This window comes from Papaver somniferum, chromosome 5 (genome assembly GCF_003573695.1).
Source record: "Papaver somniferum cultivar HN1 chromosome 5, ASM357369v1, whole genome shotgun sequence".
In the NCBI taxonomy this organism is placed as follows: Eukaryota; Viridiplantae; Streptophyta; class Magnoliopsida; order Ranunculales; family Papaveraceae; genus Papaver; species Papaver somniferum.
The window spans coordinates 28119672-28126117 of NC_039362.1; the positions used below are offsets into that span (position 1 = coordinate 28119672).

The following is a 6446-nucleotide window of genomic DNA, read 5'->3' on the forward strand; positions in this document are numbered from 1 at the left end:
CTCTAATCTCAAACTACCTTGAAGATGTGACAAATCACTTGTACAAATGGATAATTTAACCTCAGCAAAATATGTCAATCCTAGCATTACCCATCTGTTTAAAGCATAGATAATCACAAATTGAACTAAATCATTTCATATATAGACTTGAATACATAATAAAGAATTGTTCTAACTATCATGGATGCTTCACATACAAGATGAAAGTAAATTGCTAGTATTCAAAGATTAAATCATGTTTCTCAATCAAAATCCCATAAAGAACACACTACACCAAAATGAACAATCTGTAACATTAACATTAGACCGTAACATGTTTCTAGTGTTATGACATCAGTAACATTTTCTCGTAATCCGTAACATGTTTAGCTATTCCGGTTTCGGAACATTGTTATAACGGCTTGTAACAGTATATTCACTGTTACGGGTTTTAAAATACACTAGCTAGCGAAATACACAAGATACGAATTCTATCACACACTTTGCGGGTCAAGTACACTAGCGTGTTTCTCTGCATACTCTCTCTCCACTTTCTTTTCAATTTCAGAACATGATTTCCCTCGTTCTTTTCGATTTTTGCTCGAAAATTTCCCTCCCAAAATATTCATCACAAAGATCGTGGGATGTTTTGTTAGAAAAAACGGTTTTGTTATACCAAATTTGCATGGACTATGTTTTGATCTCTAGACCTATTACCCACTACTTGTTTTTTCATTTGAATAGATAAAACAATAGTCCCACATAGACTAAAATCTAAAGAGTTTTAGACTTAAATACCATAGAATTGGCTATAAGGGCATGGCCTTTGGGTCATTAGATCCTATCTTTTTGCTAAAACTTTTGGTTTTAATTTCTAGTTTCTCTGTTTTTAGCTTTTGCTAACACTGCTAAGTTTTAAGGGTACTCTCTTTGTATGCTACATTGAGGGATACTAACTGTAGTTGTATCCTGAAGGTGACTTGCCAACTGCTGTAGCATCTCAGAGGAGTGGCAGGCGATATTGTCTTTAGGACAGCGTATCGTATACGTGCCTCTACATTTTCTGTGCATCTCCAGCAACATCGGTTTGAGCTAAGTATTTTCTTCTCAGTTACATTATAAGTAATTTACCCAACATGTTTATCACGATCTCAATTACAGTTTCTCTTCTGATAAATCCCCATAAATTCAGTTTCCGCAGCAAAATTAGCCCTAGATTTTGGAAAAACAAATCAAAGAAATTGGAGAAATCAACTCCTTTGGGTGAGTGAATGATGTTTGATTCCGATTTTTAATTGTTAAGCGGTCTAAAATTTTCTTTTTCTTGCTTTTGTTTTCGATGTCTATTTCTTTCATGTATTCAGTTTGACGATAGCATCATTGAAATTGAACCCTAAAAGGTTTGGGTTTTCTGACTTGTTGCTACTGATATATGTAATTAATGGGGTTAATTTCGTGGTTTGATTTTAAAGTCACCCAATTTATTGTCTATTACAGATGATATGTTGATTTGTGAGCTGTTATGATAGATTTAGGGAGATTGGGTGTTGGTAGATGCTGGTATGGGGTTATCTCAAATTATGTGTGTATCTGAAAGACGTACTAGTTTGTTGGATTTGTTATGCTTAAATTGACTGATTGTTATACAAATGAGATAGAATACCTCTTGTTTGAGGATGGGAACAAGGTTAGATGTCTTTCTTGTGTGATTGATTGAATTAACAATGTGAAATTGCGGTTTTTTAATTTTTATTTTAGGGTACCATGTATCTGTTAATTCATTTGCCAATTTTGGTTCTTTACTGGCATAACTTGTATAAATTATTGCTTTTAATTCAGGTCTCTGATGAATTCCGCACATCATAAGCAGGCAAACAACAGTATTACTGCCTATGTGTCTATGGTTAAGTACCCTAGAACAGATAAAAACTAATAATGAACAAATGCTTGCTGAAACAGTTCGCCTCATAAAGAGATTAGTCATAAAGTGAATAGGATGCCTTCCACTTCCAGTTTCAGTTGACATCATCTTTGAACAAATTTTAGTTTCATTTTCACTTTGCGCTGTTTTTAGATTTCGGAATGTGTATCTATGTATAGATTTTGGAATGTGTATTTTTGCTGTATGGTTATTTAGTGTATACTTGGTTAATTACTGTGTATGATTCTTGGATTTGTATGTTTGGTATAGGGTTAATCGACAAAGTATTATTAGTAAGGAATGGGTTTGTCGAATGTTCATGAGATGTTAGTAGAAACCGTATTTGTTAACTTTTTGTTTGAAGTTTTCTTCGATCACCTATCGAACAGATTAAAGAGTATGTCGGATCAGCAACTGCAACAAAAGTGTGTTTCAAAAATTGTATCTTCTTGGTGCGGTGACTGATCATTTCTTTCAATTATAATTTCTTTTAATTCGATTCATTGCGAGTCATCAAAGAAAATTGTGCGTACGACTATTAGAGGTAATCTGACAAGAAACTTGGCATGCATGGGATAGTGGTGTTGGGACGTCAAGATGTGATATTTGCGTGCTTAATTTTTTGCATTGTTTGTTCAGTGATATTTGTTCGTAGATTTTGTTTACTGGAATAGTATTCGTTGATTTAGTTTCTTAGTCTATATTATAATTTGAATTCTATACACCGCGATGACTAATTTTGGGTTTTGAACACTGCACTAATAAATGATTTTTGTTCATAATTCGAAAAACTATTGTGTGTCTCCCGATTGGAGGTGTTAATAATTTTTGTTCATAATTCAGAACTTTTGGGATCATAAATGAAATCCTCTTACGCAGTTTTGCCGAGGAATTACTGAGATCGCGCGATGATTAGTGTTCATTAAGGACCGGAACAACATTTTCTGAGATACTAATGAATTTAAAGTCTTTTTTGTTTTTGAATTGCAGGATGTCATTGTCAAGAGAACAGATACAGTGTGAAGCTATACATTTCTTTAATTGATCTGCAATGAAAACATCCTATTTCTGCATGACTGTCAATGTGTTCTTTGTTATAATTTTATGTCCTGTAAAATCTTTCATATGCAGGTAGTATTTTGTTTCAGGAGGAGACTGCTAAAAGGGTAAATGGAATGGATATCTGCAAATGGTTAACTTTATCGTACTAATTTTGTTGAACACCAAAAATATTTTCCTTTCCAATTTCGTTGTTGTATGGTCATGGGTTTTTATTATTGGTACATGTATTTTATTGGTGGTGGAGGCGGTTAAAAATATCCTACTTATAATTTTGCCACTTTTATCCGGAACATTTTGGTATCTATTGGAAAATTGCAGCAAATAATTAGTGCGTCCAGCATTTCGGGTCTGGTCTTGGTTGGGTTTTCCTTTCATCTGTTCAAAGTACACGAGTAGGAAGAACTGTCTGCAGCAACCTAAGGCTATTGGGGTGTCAATCTAGTCCAGGTGTAACAAATGCATTAGGTAATTTGTTTTTAATTTGGAACTTTATGATTCCGGTGATGTTTTTTTCCGTTGTACTGATGTCAAATGCCTCATTTCAACCTAAGGCTATTGGCTTCTGTTTACATCAGATATGTTTCCTTCTAGGGAATTGCATAATCATCAACAGGTTATCTCTATTTTGACTTTCTGTATAAAGCCAGATTAGTTTCTCATTTTTAGATGCCATTTATATTGTGCTTTGATGAGCTATAGTGAGTGGTACTTTTTTTTAGGTGTTTTCAGATGAAACTATCATTTAACTCATGTGTTAGTTGTTTGGGAACAAGTATTTGCAATCCGCTTGGGATATGCTAGTTGTACTTGTTTCACAAGTTTTTGAGTTTGTTTTCCAATCATGGAATGGAGTAAACTGTTTTGCTTTTTTTTGGCACAGATCTTTGGTCCTTTGGCTGCTGTCTTTCCATAATTCGGGTGGAAGTTCTTGGTTGCCAAGCACATTAACTAGTGTTCTTTGTCACAGCTACTGTGGCTATCTAATGATGGTGTTCCAGACCTAGGAGGCATTAATAAAGATCAGACATGCTTTGCTGATGAAGTAAGCGACAGGATACCAAAGAAAACTACTAGGGAGCTGTATTTTTGTCTGTTTCACATGGATGTTTTAATCTTCATTTAGTTGTATATTCTCTACCTGGAGGGGTTTGGTTATGTTATACAACTTCTCATTTCCCGGTGGTTTATCCCTACAAATCAGTCATCTGGTTCTTACTTATACTGTGGTTCCTCTATCGAAAAGTCTCCGTGGAGTTAAAGGAGTTATTTTTAAGAAAGCAAATGATGTGTTTCTTTAAGCTTCTGTGATCCATAGTATCTAATGTCACTACTGTCGTGATGTAGATTCATGAACTGGCTGTAAATTCTCTTCTCAGGAGCAACCAAATCAATGAGATGGAAGGAGGAGCCTTGTTTATATTTGACCTTTATATTTTTGAAGCACAGGAATAAGTTGGCTTCCATGAGGCTAGTGCATGTGCATCTGGGTTTCATATGCAGGTAAGAACTATACCCATTTTCTATATGGCTTTTCTTCTGGGTTTCCTTAATTGTTCTGGTTCATCTTCTCTGCAGGCTAGTGCATGTGCATCTGTGATCCATAACACTTAAGTTACTGTAACACAAAGTTTATATAATTAACAAATCACAAAACTAAATGCTTATGAGAGTTCTATTTTCCTGTCCCTATCAATCCATCATTGCAATACTTCACGAGGAATTAATTAGACACCTGAAAGCAAAGGTACTTCTGAAGTTAACACTCAATGTCCAGTGTTGAGTCTCAGTTTTTATTCTTTAGTATATGTTTGTAATTTTGTTTCTGCCGACATCCATGATATGGATAATTTATGAAATACGCAGAACGAATTGACAATGCTAATGATCTCTTTGATAGGTTTCTTGGAGAGCTTCCCAGAAGATCCTGCTCTGGTTCAGTTACATTTGCCAACAAAAGGCCCACAAAGATTGATTTAGGTTTGTTGCTTCGATGCTGGATCAAGCGTCAAAATGTGTATCCTTGTTATTGATGCTTCTGCATTTTCAATTGCACCATTGCAGGTAGTCCTGAATAATACTACTGTTGAGACGGACAATCCAATTCTGCGTGATCGGGACTATAATTATTTGCAAGTCCAACACGGTATTGCCAGGCTAAGTCCACAGAAGTAATCGTCTTCAGACAATAAATATGGTGGAGATGTCTTCAAGTCCGACACGGTATTTTCCAGGCTTTGCATGTTAGGGAGGACGTACAAGTTTAAGCTTCTCGCAAAGACCATCAAAAAGGATGGGCGACTAGAGGTTACATTGACACTACTAACAAATTTAGTTTCGTCTTCTTGTATTTGTAAAGAAAGAATGATCCAATCTTTATCTGTTCGACTCTTTGCTTGTTTCAAAAGCATATTAGTAATGATATTACGAGAAATATAGTGCTCTTTATCTTTTAATTTGATGTGGCGAACATCAGAAATACAGATACATACCTTGAGCGTGATGTTTGAGAACTGTATCAGCTGCAGATGGTGATTTCAGTAACATCCCTAATTTTGGAACAGTGCTCCTGTGTTATAAGAGAATAATGTAGTAACAGTATCCATGTGTGACAGATTGTGGAGACGTGTTACTACCCGCACGAAATAGAACAGTTGTGAAAACTGTTACTGTCTAAATCCGTAACACTCGAAAACTGTGACAGAAAATCTGCCACACCCTCAACAGTAACGTTTATTCAGTGTTACTGAAGGTCTTTGTAACAACTATAAAACGTTACAATTAGGCACATTTGGTGTTGTGACAAGTAAATCAAACAATGAAATTATAATTATTTAGGGATTTCATCTCAACCCTAACAGAGATTTTTAGAACTTAACAAACATTGAAATAAACTAATACTACAGCTTGCACCGGCTATTCTGGGCTTGCCTTTTACATCACAATCTCCTCCCTATTTATACACCAAAATCCCAATTGAGTTTCAATACAACAATAAATCTCCACCCACTCACCATAATTGTTTTCTGATAATCTTATCTTCTTTCCTGTCCCCTCTTCTGCGACAATTGATTGACTTGTCTTTTTGATTGGTACAATTTTACTCAACTTATGAATTCCTCTAGCTAGGGTTACTGTTTATGATAAAATAGGATGAGGGAGAGATACAATTGATATTTAAATTGGTATTGTTGGTGAAGAGGGTCGTGTACGGATGGGAGATGGAGTAAATAGAGAGGGTGAAATTGGTAGTGGTTGAGTACACAGTTGTGGGGAAATTGAAGATGAAAATGGAGTTGGTTTTCTGGTCGTGAAGATATTTTGGGGGAGAAAGGGGGAGGTGATTTGGTGTTGAGCGAGAACATCAAATTTGATGAAACGGGTACGGAAACGGGTCAGTCCCTGGATTTACTTCTTCCATCAAGCCCACTTCTTGTTTTAAGCACTATGCAAACGGATTGTAAGAGAAACTGCAAGGGGATTGCTC

General features: G+C 35.6%; 1 long non-coding RNA gene across 6 annotated transcripts; it reads left to right on the plus strand.

Annotated features, from left to right (window-relative positions):
• Window positions 1-1046: 1046 nt before the first annotated feature.
• LOC113281241 lies at window positions 1047-6219 on the plus strand. 6 transcript variants are annotated; one of them, XR_003325995.1, is made up of 6 exons: window positions 1047-3427; window positions 3843-4004; window positions 4307-4462; window positions 4538-4706; window positions 4860-4939; window positions 5024-6219. It is a non-coding gene; the product is annotated as an uncharacterized LOC113281241 (long non-coding RNA). The 6 variants fall into 6 exon arrangements; XR_003325999.1 differs by having other exon boundaries at window positions 4339-4462; XR_003325996.1 differs by having other exon boundaries at window positions 1047-1242; window positions 1819-3427; window positions 3843-4462.
• Window positions 6220-6446: the final 227 nt, after the last annotated feature.